The sequence below is a fragment of the Mycteria americana genome, chromosome 12 (assembly GCF_035582795.1).
Source record: "Mycteria americana isolate JAX WOST 10 ecotype Jacksonville Zoo and Gardens chromosome 12, USCA_MyAme_1.0, whole genome shotgun sequence".
Taxonomy (NCBI): Eukaryota; Metazoa; Chordata; class Aves; order Ciconiiformes; family Ciconiidae; genus Mycteria; species Mycteria americana.
Genome location: NC_134376.1, coordinates 13,504,787 through 13,518,604, shown reverse-complemented (window position 1 = coordinate 13,518,604; position 13,818 = coordinate 13,504,787). Strand labels below are relative to the sequence as shown.

General features: G+C 39.7%; 1 protein-coding gene across 1 annotated transcript in view; it reads right to left on the bottom strand.

Moving 5' to 3' along the window:
- The window catches only part of GRIN2A (glutamate ionotropic receptor NMDA type subunit 2A), a 196,810-nt gene that overhangs the window by 21,136 nt on the left and 161,856 nt on the right, over window positions 1-13,818 (bottom strand). The gene's annotated exons all lie outside the window — the stretch shown is intronic.

The following is a 13,818-nucleotide window of genomic DNA, read 5'->3' as shown; positions in this document are numbered from 1 at the left end:
TATACCTAAAGAAATTCATATGCAATCTTTAAAAAGAAAAAGATAAAACTTAAATTTATTTTGTATTGCTGCCCTCATCTGCAGCCAAAACCTTTAATTTAAGATTTCTACCACTTGCACAAGACTAGCAGAATACAGAGGCAATAGGAAAAAACTGTCATCTCAGCCCAAACCCCACCTAAATGACGCACTAAAACAAAGTTATTACGTCCCCCAGAAACACGCTTTTCAACATCTTTGGCCATCCCGCCGGAGTCAGGGGAGGACACAGGTACACAATTGGCTTCACAGGTTGGTGTAGGAGGAGTCTTCACCCTGCCACCGGCACTGGCACTGCAGCTCCCAGGCAGCGCCGGCCCTGCCTGCTGTGCCTTTGAAGAGCCACGATGCATTACGGTGGAGCACCGCTACGATTTTCTGATGGGATGCAAATGACAGAGGCTGGCAAAATACTGCTCATAAAGAGTTGGGACCTGTCTTCGTGGAAAGGGAATTATAAAAATAAAATAATTGTGGCACAAACAGGTACAAGAGCATCAACTTAATTATGTTATATCAGTATGTACCAGTTGTGAATTCTGTTGCTGTTGAAGTTTTGGAATCGCACTTGCCACTAGCTTAAATCAGTTTATGTTGATAAAGCTTTCATTTATATCCACAGAACAGAGGAAGACCTAGGCATTTCAGATTTTGGCTACTGACAGAAAAAAAAAATACTTTCGTGCACAACATAATGCAATGTTTCTTCTTAAATAATCAATCATACAGAATTGTACAGAACCCTAACTTTTGCAGAACTCGAGATCAGATGGCAACAATGCGGCACTAAAAAATACCCCTATCCATCTCATGTTAAACCAAGGGAAATACCAGGAGAAAGTGAGGTTGTTGGATTTTGTCTGCTGTCATGAAAAAGTGAAGAGTGAAGTTCCTGTCACTACTTACTGTACTTTATTGCTTCCCTTCAAGGATACTTACCCCAACAGTCACCATTCAAGTCATGAAATAGGAATTTAGTGAAGCAGTTTCTCTAAATAAACTAATTTAGAGAAAGTACAGGTGGCTCATGCAACCATTAAAAGAAATAGCTGGGCCATCATTTCTTTTGTTTTTCCACTCTTCCCTAAAACTCAGTTGGTGCAATCCTCAGCTTAAAAGTCAGCTTAGCTCCATCAATGCTAAAAGTCTGACTCTCTCCGTCCTTTAAATGGGTAATTTCACACGGAGAAAACAATTGCTAAACATCTGGTAGGTGATGGGTCACAAATTCAATCCAGAAATAAGATATGGATGGCTACCTAGCACTGAGGGTAACTAAACTGGAAATAGCCAAGAGGGTGTTGGGGTACTGCCCAAGCCTGCAGTCTTCAACACAAGACCAGACAGTTTTCTCAATGATGTGCTTTGATTCAGCATGTCGGAGACAATCTTTGGTTTGTGTAGAGAGAAAGAACAAAAATCCACATCCTTTGGGTAGGCACACAAGGGAAAAAAAGAAAACTGCTTGCCGTACCCTCAAGATACTTGTAACATTTCTGATCTACAGCAGACAATTGCCATAATCGATACAATCCAGTCTCATGCTTTTAGACCTCCGCAGTTATCTGTGGGGAAGGAAGGATACTTCCCCTCTCAGTGGATGCCTTTGGCTCAGGCGAGGGACGGGAAGGTAATGCTCCTCTCTGTGGGTACAGGCACGGCTGCAACCAGCCGACCTAAGGTAAAATACACTCTAGAATTTGTCATCTGTTTATTCTGGGGTTTATAGTTTTGCAATGTAAGCGTATAAAACACATGCTGGTAAACACAGAGAAAATATAAAGAGTCAGCTATTCTTCTGTCAAAACAGACTCAGTCAGAAATACAGAGGAAAAAGATATCCTTGCTAAAGACTCCAGGGCAAAAGCCTTGTGCTACCTCAGAAATCACTCTCTTCATATGCAGCTTACCTCCTTAGTTATTGAGCAGCGTCGTAAAACCTTGGGACAGAAAGACAAGGCACAATCACAGTTTCACTCACTCGCTGTGGACCCCCTTCCCTAGCTTCCCAGAGAGCCTGGCATCAGCTGCAGTGGGTATGCACAAGGAAAGCACGTTCTGAAGCTGCAGAAGGCTTTACCTGAGGGTTTTCGCTATACTACTTCTACAGGGTCACGATAAATCTCATTACGCAAATCGATTTAAAAACATGAGGTACTTTCTTGACAGATGCTGAGTGCTGAAAGGTTCTGCTATCAGTTGCTGCCCAGTATCTGAACTGTAAATCAAAAAGTTGATTGCCCTGAAAAAGTCTTGCTGTCTACAAATACAAACTCATATTCAGAATATATTTTCTCAATTTCCAACATAAATCTTATAACCTCTCAAGGCTTAATTATCTCTTCATCATGTGCTGATTACAGAAGTACTATTCCTTACAGAGCAAAGCTTCAGAACGTGATGTACCCCTGCAGCGTGGGCAGGGAGTAACAAGCCACGACTGAAGCTCTCAGATGTTAGGGCACCCGACTCTTCCATCAATAGGAGGTGAATTTCCTGACACACTGAATTTTTAAGAACTTTCAGACAACTTTAAACATTCCTCAATAAGAGTTTCCAAAAACTGAGACAGCAAAATCTGGGCGAGTCCAAAAATTGGACCCTTTCCGAGTTGTTTGCGAAGACGGTGGTGAGCGTAAGCTCCGGAAGAAGACAAAGCAGGCATTTGCACAGGCCAGCAGGCTGCCGGGGCCGCAGAGGACGTTCCTTCCTGCTATGGCTCTGTGGGGAAAGCCACATCTGCTGTTTTGCTTGGCGCTGACGGAAGAGCCAGGCTGTGTGCGTGGCAGTGACTGCTGGACGCAGTAGCCCATCCTTGTCTTGTCATTCTCAAGGCAGGACTGGCAAGTCTGGATCTGTGCTCCAGCTCAACCTTTTCTTCTTTCTATTCTTTTTCTACAGACGGACTGGCAAGCCCCAGGATCTTTGTTCATGTGGCAGCAAAATTCAGCTATGCTACGCAGCTGAGAAGCTTTGTATTGGTCTGAGCGCTGACAACGCTGTTATTTAAGTTACATATTCACTGTAAAACAGCTTACACACACCGAGTACAGCACCCCATTTCAAGAAATGCTCAAAGCCTCTTGCAAACCTTAGTCATGTAAAAATGAATCAATTAACTTGTCATTTCAGTGCAGCCACTTCAGGGGGTGAAAAGCTTTGTCACATTGTGTAGGTTTAAATAAACTGCTAAGAATTATTAGAAAGATGAAAGAGAACTATAGAAACTGGAATGCAGCAAGAAACAAGATTTGTAAGTGCCATGAACTAGCCAAACGCGCCAGGCATCTTCAATGAATGCAGAGGAACAGGACTACAGTGTTATGAATCATCTGAGCAACTGGCAGGTTTGTAAACTTCCTCAGAACTACCGCAATAATCCTGGGTAGGAGAGAAAATAAACTTTTTGGCATATTTGTATAAGAGAGACTACAAAGGCAAATGTCCTTCATTACCTAGCAAGCACAAAGAGGGAAGGGGATGGGGAGAATTTTAGCTCATGCAGTACAGGAGAACACGTGTTATAAAATTATGAATTGGAATAGTTCTAAAAAAACCCCAAAGAGCATTACTGAATGTAATAATTTGAAGCGGGAGATCTGTGAAAAACAAATGTGGACAGTCTTGTACCTAAACATTTATGAGTCACCAAGAAGCAGAAGAGTTGAAAAATCAGAATAGCTATTGCAAAAACCCATTCTCTGAAGTGTTGCTGTAGACATTCAAAAATGCCTGCGTAAAGAAAATTAAAGTTAGAGGAAAACGTACAGAAAGGTAATTACAGAAAAGCTGAAAACACTTCCCTATACTTTTCCCCATCTTTATTATTGGCACATACTTTTCATCAAATTCCTATGATGAAAATTGAAAAGCAGGATTAGGAAAATGCTCCTTTACTAGTCATAGCTTCTTCCTCAACAACGGACGTATAGCTCGCTTGGAAAATGTTACTCTGCTTCCTTAACCAACTACATGATCCTTCAGCAATTTTGTTCGCTTGATGGAACAAGAGGGAAAAATCTAAAGTGGCAATCTGCTCAGTAGCTCCGGAAAGACAAACAGGAACCCAGCGCACGAGGAACCACTCTCCTTCAGCTACTTTGTGTCCTGCTACGGCCCGTGTTGTAGTATTCAGCAAATGAGAGGGATGCTTTAATGCAGTCCTGTTTATTCACATTCTTCTATTTTACTGTCAAGCACTGGAGTCGATGGAACAAATAGGAGTGTTTCCACTGAGGATCAGAGAAACTGGAGCATGACTGAAGTCACTTTCCGGTTTTCAACTACTGCAGTAAATCCAAACATACAATATCTACAGCAGAATTAATTTCTTGGTAAAGTGGGCACCATTCAGCGCAGTGTTCATCTGTCAGATCCAGGACATTAACTTCAGAATCAATTTTTTCTCACTCTCGTTTCTTTATGTTTTCTAACACCCCAAATATGTTCTTTTCATGGCCAGACAAAAGCTGTGTATTATTACTAACACAGATTTGACTTACACAAAACCAGAATGCGTGTAATATATGAAGTGCACCACCATAGCAATTTGCTTGCACTGCATTTTGCTGTACACAGCTGTATTGCAATGACTTTTCTACATTATTTTTGGTGAAGGGTACCTTTTAACTCCAATATACACCTTCTGGGGCTTGTTCTGGAAAACTAAAGGTCAATTACATATTTAAGAATAATTATTCATCATAAATTATATAAATTTTATTCTGTGGAAAGATAGTTAATGAAATCAGATCTATTTTTGAAATTTGCCTAGGTGATGTAAAAAACTAAGAGGTATTATTCCTCAAATTTGGTTGTAAATAAATGCAAAAGAGACTTGAAAGGTTATCACATAGCAAGTGTCATACCTGTTTACTAAGGCTCCAGTTGTGTCTTTTGAAAGCACGATATTTGAAATTACTGTCTTATTACAAATATCAGACTGCAAGTCAGTGAATCCTCGAACAGTACTTTTAACACCACCTTTGCCCTCCCCTCTTTACCCCCACCCCCATCATCAAGAACACTTTTACCTATTAAAGATTTGTCTCCTAAACATAATTTTGGAGAGGCACAGCTCATTTTCAAAACCTTCTGCAAAAAAACACTACTTTTTAGCTTTTTTGTTTTTAAAAATAAGTTGCATAGTCTGCAGAATAGATGCCTTACATGACCCTTAAAATAGCATTTACAATTTGATATCAGGCAAAAAACTGGTATCCACTTAAGGCTGGATTCAACATAAGCACATATTTTAGAGATCATCAATACCATTGTTGGGAAGGCAGCAAGTGCAAGAATACTGGCTTTAAAATACGATGGATTTACATTACAGATTTACAGATGTATTACAAATTTAATAATTTACATTTTATCCCTTTTTTATCCACAGAGGGGATAAAGGAAAGTATGTCAAGAGTACCCAATGAGAGACACAATGTCATTTGTGCATCTCTCAAACTATGTCCAGGGGATCTAATGCCAAAAGGTCACTATGGAATGACGCAGCAATCAAAGGGAAAGAAGGCTGCTCTGAAGACGAGGCTTCAGTGAAAGTGCTCTGAAGTGACACTTTGTTATTGCTGGAGCAAGAGAAGCAGATATTTAACCTTTAGCATGAAGGACTGATGATTTCTTTTACCCAGTTTTGACTAAAATGCGTTTCAGGTTATCTGGTGGCACTTCATCACCAGCAGTGACTTTATCTTTTAGCGCATATTCAAATAGCTCCACACAGATCTTAAGTTCACAACATTGCATGGATTTCTTGACATCTTGACATTGCCAATTTATCAGGGGAAAATTTAACAATCACCCTCCCACAACAACACAGGTTAGCAAATTTTAACCCAGTTAAATGATGAACTCATTAGCAGGGAATGAGCTTTCAACTTTTCTGCCAGCTCAAACTGTCCTCACTTCAATCTTCGCACAGAAAATGTAGACGCAAAATTCGAAAGAGCGAGCTCTGACAGACATTAACACCATCATGAGAGATTGTGGAGGCTTCACCTCACCCGTCAGGGCGATCTCAGGCTGCCAGAAAAGCTGCTGTGAACCCTCCTGCACCACTTGGCTGGGGTTGGCTGAACAGGCATATTCACCTTCCTCACTCGCAGGAGCTCCCGTGCACCGCCCCTCTGTCCACCCACCTTCCCAGTCCCTACAGCATTTCCCTTAGCAACAAAATACTGGAAAATTTAGTGTGCCTTTATGATTAATTTATACAATGGAATAGTGTCCCACTTCAAGTCTCAGAAGCCAAGCAACAAAGTACTTGCAAAGCGTCAGTTTATAAAAATGCAAAATTTGAAAAGTCGGGTAGGGAGAATATATTTTTAGATTAAAGGTTTTGTCCCAGTTACAATAGCATAATGAAGGATAAATTCAGCACATTTCACCAAGCACCTGATCTCATCCCCAAATCAAATGAATACTAAAACTTAGAATAGCTTCTTCTCAAATGAAGAGAGGTTAGATGGGATATAGCTACTTTCACCTGTTCGTTATTTCCAGGTACTTTGTAATATTTAAAGACATTAGATAGATAACTAAAAAATGGTAATAAATACACAGGATATAACCTTTTTTCAAAAAAAAAAAAAAAAACAAAACCAGAAGAGAACTCAGGTACTGAGTAAAGGAATTAGAAATAAATTACTATAAACCATGTTTTTTCCTAGAGGCAAGTTGCTATGGATCAGCTGAAAAGGAGAGATAGGCTTTATTTCCTTTTAAAAAAAAAAAAAAAAGCCATGAAGAAATTCCTGAAAATGTGACCCAGCTTAAAAGGAGATGATAATGTCTGCTTCTGTTTATAGATAACTTGAAACTACTGAGGTATGAGCTTCCCCAGACATTTCAATGAGAGCCTTCTTAGATCCCAATAACCTTCTAAATGCCAATATTAGTATTTGCCTGTTCTTCAAAGCCTGTAAGAACCAACCTCCCCCAGAAAGTCCCCTGGAACAGCACATTAAGTTTTACCGAATGAGACTTTTTAACTCGTGGAAGAAATACAAGAATGTGAGAATAACTGCATTCCCTGAAAGGACGGCAAGTGATGGGGAAACGGGGATCAGCCATCAGAAGAACTGATGCCAGAAAATCTGCCACAAATGGAAATGCCATGAGAAGTCTTTATCTCTGTACCGCCAGCTTGGTGGCACTTTGCAGTCCAAACCCTGCACTCAGCTCACGTTAGCAGTTACACTAGCAGTGAAAGCAGGAAAGCTATGCTGACTCAGCCACACTTTTCTTTTAAGCTATTAGATTTCAGAATTGATAATTTAGTGAAGAGATCCTCTGAAAAATGCGCCTAGATGGAACAGCAAATTTAAATGTGTTCATATCTCTGCAGTCTTTTGGCACAAATAGCAGCTGCCCAGTTGCAAAACAGCTTTCCAGTTCCTAGTTTGGGTGACTACAGTTGTAACATCAATTGAAAATCATTCCCCTCAGAGTGCAATACCAAAATGAATATTAGAATGAACACTGAAACAAATATTAGGTTGAAGTCCCAAAGAAAGCATCATGATGTAAATTGATATTAAGTTACCCCAGCCATCTGATGCCAAACTAAATGAAGCTATTGATTGAAGAAGTTGCCTGAACCCGGTCAACCAGGAGAGAAAATACTGAATGGGCCAAACTGTTTAGCAGAGATTTCTTTTTTCCAGAATGTCAGGAAGAAAATTGTTACTCACATTATTAGCTCCTTCAGATGGTTTTAAGGAAAGTGTATTTGTATTTGTACAGTAATTTAGTACTTACTGTCAAAATTGATAGGGATAAATAGACATTCTGGAGCACAGCAAACATCTTGCTCTCCCAGGTAGTTTTGGATCTTTGTTCAGTGCTGTTTGACTTATAAGTTTCCCCAGAGGTATATATGGTTAGGAATACCCATGCATGGGCAGTATATCCTCACTGGCTTAGACTTAGGTCCCGATAGTCTACGACACTAGCAAACAGTAGATGCTTAAGGAGGAATAAAAGAAACAAGACATGTATGGGTGCTATTGGCCCTGAATATATCTTCTTGGCCTGAGATGAATGGATATTTCATGAGCTGCAGGTTGTATTAAGCCCCATCATGTTTAACAGCTGCCAAATTATTCTCCTTCCACCAATTCCTTCTGTTTCTTTCTGAGCTTGTTTTCATTTTGGTATTCACACCACTTGATCTCCAGAATGTAAGTACGCCAGTCTAACTCCACAAACACAATATTCTAGCAATCACTACTGAACTTTACAAAGGTCTGGTGCCAAACAGGGAAAAGACAGAGAGAGAGACACTAGGAGAGAGAGGAGAGAGCAACGAGGAGAGACCAACTGATGTTCACTGTTACTTAAACAAAAAAAATCTTAAGGGTCTACTCGTGTGATTGTTTCAACTTGTCAGCACTAAAGAGTACTACAGAACAACAACTTTGAAAGTATTTTACATCTCTATTTCCACTCCAGCTACGAGGCAGAAAGTATGCAGGCATAAAATATGATACTCCAGGTACGATTTACAGGAAAAGTTGCCTGCCATCATCAGTGCATCAGATGTGGTCTAGCTCGGTTTCAGATTTCACTTGACTGAGAAAATTAAAGTTCAGTTCAGCTTTTTTCTAAGGAGTTCCTGTGGTCCTATCTCACAGCTCTATTGAATTTTTTATTTTGTCTTTCAGTCCAGCTGCAGAAATGGATGCTTCTAAGCGTCAGCCTCCAAAAATGTCTGAAAGTTATCCAGAAAAATGATCTAGTGGGTGCCTTTGTACGGAAGCAGAGCAATCCAGGAGCTAGTTAAATCAGTCCTCTAAGCTATTTTATAATCCTGACCATTAGTTATAAGAAGCCTTGACAGTGAATTATCTGAAAAATTAATATCTCATGTCACATGTTCACATTTTGGATTTATCACCCCCTTAAAGGAATGATCACCTGGCACAATAATTTGCCCTTTCAGGGTCTGACAAAAATATTTTAAATTAATATCCTATAGATCTGATGAAAATACGGACAGTAATTTTCTTAAACATTTCTCCTTAACAAACCAACATTTAGAGATACAAATTGGATTAATCACTCAGTACTTTCCTTTAAAAAAAAAAGGCTAATTCCCATCTTAGATTATAAATTTTGTTGTAGTTACAGCAGATGCAGACTCGGGAAAATATTTTTCCAATCACATGTGAATAAACAAGTTTCAGATTCAGTAGCTTAAACTGGTGAATTTTGAGTATCCCAAAAGATCTCTAAGGCTTTCATGCTTCGAAAGACACTTTGAAAGAGGAGAATATAATTCCCTTTTCATTAAGATCAGTACATACTTCAACTACAGGCTGCTCTTTCAGTGACATCTTAAAAATGTGACTGGAGCGAGGCTCACCCATCTAAAAACTGGTTATTTCAGTGGCTGTGTTTGATTTTGTCATCATGTTTTTGAAGCTTGTGAAAAACACAAAACCCAAGCAGGCTCAGAATAGAGAGCTTTGACGAGTAGGCCATGCGAAAGCAGGAAAACATCGTGCTCTTAGAATGATAGCTGGATATTAAGGATTTGATACATTATTTTAAAATTCAGTTGCATAAAGTAGTGCTTGTGCTAAAGCTGTCTCCAGCACAGTTTCTCTCTTCATGTATCATAACAGGCATCCAGGAGGGTTGCAAGCAATAAATTATTCCAGACTACAGCTATCTCATGCTGCCTGCCGACCTTTCCCTTTCCCTTTCCCCCCAACACACCTCAGAGTCAACCATCTCTGGAAAGTTCTTAAACATTTGGTAAAAGAATTGCTATATGTACTGTAGCATTAAAAGTCTAAGAAAAGACTGACTATTCTCAATTACAAATATTGCAAGGTGTTGTCAATTAGAAACAGTCAAAAAATATTGAGCCACTAGATTAAAAGTTTAAAAATTTATGGCTGCCGAACATTTCTTTGAGTGCCAGTTGCAAGCTGTTATTATCTGCCCACAAGAATGATGAAGAACTTGTGCTTTTTATGAAAAATTAAAATATATTATTTTTCTTTCAAACAGGTAATTTCTCTCATATCTTTCCCTCCTCTTTTTAGATGAAAAGGTATGAACCACGGAAAGAATAAAAACTAGTAAGTTTTTCCTTTGATGAAAATTTTGATGACAATTTTTCTTCTGAAAATACTGCAAAAAATATTGAAATTGGTTTTGCATCCAAGCGGAGATGTCAGCTGGCTGCCTAAAAGACAAGTTTGTTTTGTTTTTTACTTTAGGCACACCACCACTTTAACAGACAGACCTAATTAACAGAAGGACCCGCTGTGAACAATCTGAATTGTGTTCCAGCTGACAGACACAGAGATGTTTGCCTCCTGGTCATGCCTGCCCCACGCTGCAGAAGCTGCCAGCGCAGCCTCCGACCAGCTTGTATCCGATCCGCAAATAAGAGTGTGCAAAGCTGTGAAGTGGATACAATTTATAAGCACTGTAAGCACAAGAGAAATCCAATTCAGGCCAGTAAACTTAGAGACTGAGGGTTAAAAGGGCATCAGAGCCTTCTAGGGTCTTCTCTTGCACTTTCTCTGCTTAGTACCATCGGATTCAAAAAAAAATATTAATAATCAAATTGTTGTTTTCACATGGGAGGGTGTGCTTGCAGGGAGGAAATAACTTCTCACGCCGTTCACACTGTTCAGTTAGATACTTCCAGGTGTTTCTTCTAGCATTACTATTTGTCATTAAACAATGCCAAGGAATAGAATCATCACGTGTTCCTATCAAAGCTCCTAGCAGCTGGGAACACGCCTGCAGGCAAATAACAGCTTCGCGGGGGACAGCTCAAATTTGAGAATCCCCTGCACCCGAGGCCACCCCTGCCGAGGCTCCGGCAGCGCAGCAATGCTATCACCACAGCATTCTTTCCAAGCGGCTTCCTATTTCTGCCAGTATGCCACGGACGGCTAGGGAATAAGGTATTAAACTTGATGTGTATAAACTACCAAGCATAGCAATCTCTAACAGGAAGGCAGATGGAGTCCCAAGTAAACTTTAGCATCAAATCCCTGAATATATAGTCACAGCTGTGGCTGTAAATAAAAACTGAAAACCGCTCACGACGGCGAGGGGGTCTGCAGCTGTACAACAAGGGGCTGCTTGCCTGTGGAACACCGGGGATTCATTACTGCAGTTTCTTTGAAACAAGTTATAGTCTCAGCTTTTTCCAATGAAACTGAATAAAGTCCTTGCATCAGTATGCTGCCATAACACAGCATCAGTTAGACCGTCTCTTTTCCTGAAACAAGATACACACTGTGTGATACTCAGCTGCAGTCCTCACATCCAGGAAAATTAAGGAAGTGAAGAAAAAATTAGGTGGATTCATCAGTGACAGGCAACAGGCAAGGGAAAGTTGCCCATTTTATCTCTACAGTAAGAAGAGGCTCTCCCAATTAAATTTTCTAATTTCAGCCATTAGCAGTTAAATCCCAGACAATATTCCCATGTAGATGTGCTGGGGCAAAGGTGAGAACATGAAATGCATTTCCAGTTTATTGCCGTTGCATTTTTTCCTGTTGACAGTTTTACAGCAACAGAATACTCATACACGGAGAAACACTACATGCAAACTCAACAGCTATGAGCTAATACAACCCACACCAAAGAATTACAACAGGTAAGGTTGTTTTGCTTGCCAAAAGATAGCATTCTTTAACTATAACCTCTTCTGGAAAAATATAGCAAGGCAAAGAGAAGCAACCAACCCAAACAGCCACTGTAAACATAACACAATGCTTAACTACTTCCTATTTGAAGACTTATGCTCTCTTCAAGAAGCCAGATCAATAGGATCTGTCTTTCTGGTACAGAGGGTTCTAGAAATGTAAATTAATTAAACGCAGCATAGACAGAAATGCTTGTGATGCATTTTTAGAATTTTATTTGATCAATAAACATCTAAAGAACAGAGAGGAGCCACCACAGCTCTAACGGAGCTGGACTTCACCCACCCAGAATCCATTAGCTAATGTCTTACAGACTTTACTCTTCTGAATAATGCTCAGGAAAATAACTTCCATTTCTGTTTTCATTAAGGAAAAGGAACAAAAAACTGGAGAATTCCTGAGCTGCTCAGTCCTGCCTAATGAGCAATCTGAAGCTCTGCAGGTAGCACAGCGCATGTGGTTCAGCTGATCCCTCATATGCATGATATTTAGGGGAAAACACTGGCACATTTTTTGACAAGGTTGTGAGATCGTGATTACTTTCAGTACCAAATTGCACTGAAGGAGGGACAATATTTTGCCATTTTGAAAAATACGAAGTAGTACTTCAATAACAACACGCATGAATTTTGCTCCCTTTTAACAGGCCTGGTTGCAAACTGATACCTTTAATTAATAAATACAGAAAGTTCTGCTGTTGTTCAAACGGTGTTTCAGCAGCTTTCTGAGAACTGCATCTGTGAATCTCGGAAATAAGACACTATTGACGAGAGGTAGATATTACTGGGTCTTTACAGATATTTTTAATATATATTTTCAAAGGGGAAAAGCCAATATAGCCGATAAATTTGCCTTCACCATTGACAGCCACAAGCCTTCATGAGTAAGCTGCAATGAACCCCCCATGGGGATTCACCTGAAGGAGTAAGCATAACGTCAATGTCAGTGTAAAGCAAAAATCTCATTTCCATTTTGATTTGCAGCATTTCCCAGTTGATTCCCTTCTAGAGTGATCTTAAACATTTTCAATGCTAATTAAACAAGATAGGTCCAAGCCTATTGGCTGTGTAGTGGTTTGTTCTAATTAAAAAAAACAAATGCAGATGCTTTCCTTGTAAGTTATTTTTTTGAAACACTGTTAGCTTCACCTCTCACAGACGAAAACAGAAAGGGGCTGGGGGTTTTGTTCAAGGCTTCCCAGACACGGGTGCACGCACACCCATCTCTGCGCGTACAGCAATACTCTAACACAAGACCTGTCTCACCCCTGCACCAGACCAGGAAATATAGGCAAGAACATCATTTATTTTATACACATTTCTATCTGTATTTCTGCCCTTGAGGTTTTTCCTGGCCACGTCAGCGACTGGACTGAAGCAGCTGATTCTTCACATCTTGTGAGAAAGCAAGATAAAAAACCCAGTTTGTTTTTTAATTTGTTTTCAGAATGAGGAAAGGGACATGAGCAAGTCTCCAACAAAAAAGAAATCTTAGGGAAATCTGTGCACCTGAAGCTTTATGTTTGTCTCCTTCCCACTTTCTCCTTCCAGTTCAACTCAATAACATTATGTATTAAACACGATGGTCTCAAAGATCAAGATATTCCCAATACATCTCAAGAGGCTAACGCTAATTAAAGCTGATCAAAAGACTGAAGAGTTTGAGATACAGCAAAACCAGACTGCACTGTGGCAAGAGACTACTCGATAGTTTGATTCTATTTAGATCAGATGCCACATGTGTAGCATTATTCCATCATCAAGTACTGCCTGATTGCTGGTATTTTTGCTCCACCTTAAAATTAGAATCAAACACTATATATAAGGAATTAAAGGGGACTAAATCTTATGTCTTCAATTAAGCAAAAGTAGTTTTAAAAGTGAGATTGGAAATACATACAAACATTCTTCAGGAATAACACAGGTACTATTTATTTTGACTCGCAGCAGCAGTTATCAACCAGGCAATCTTTGCAAGTCCTTTCCAGGTCTATAGTCTATAACTCTGTAATTACCAGGTAGTTCATCTTCAAAAACCTGTGCAGAAGCAGCAAGCTTTACCATATGTAAGAGAAATTGCTTGTTGT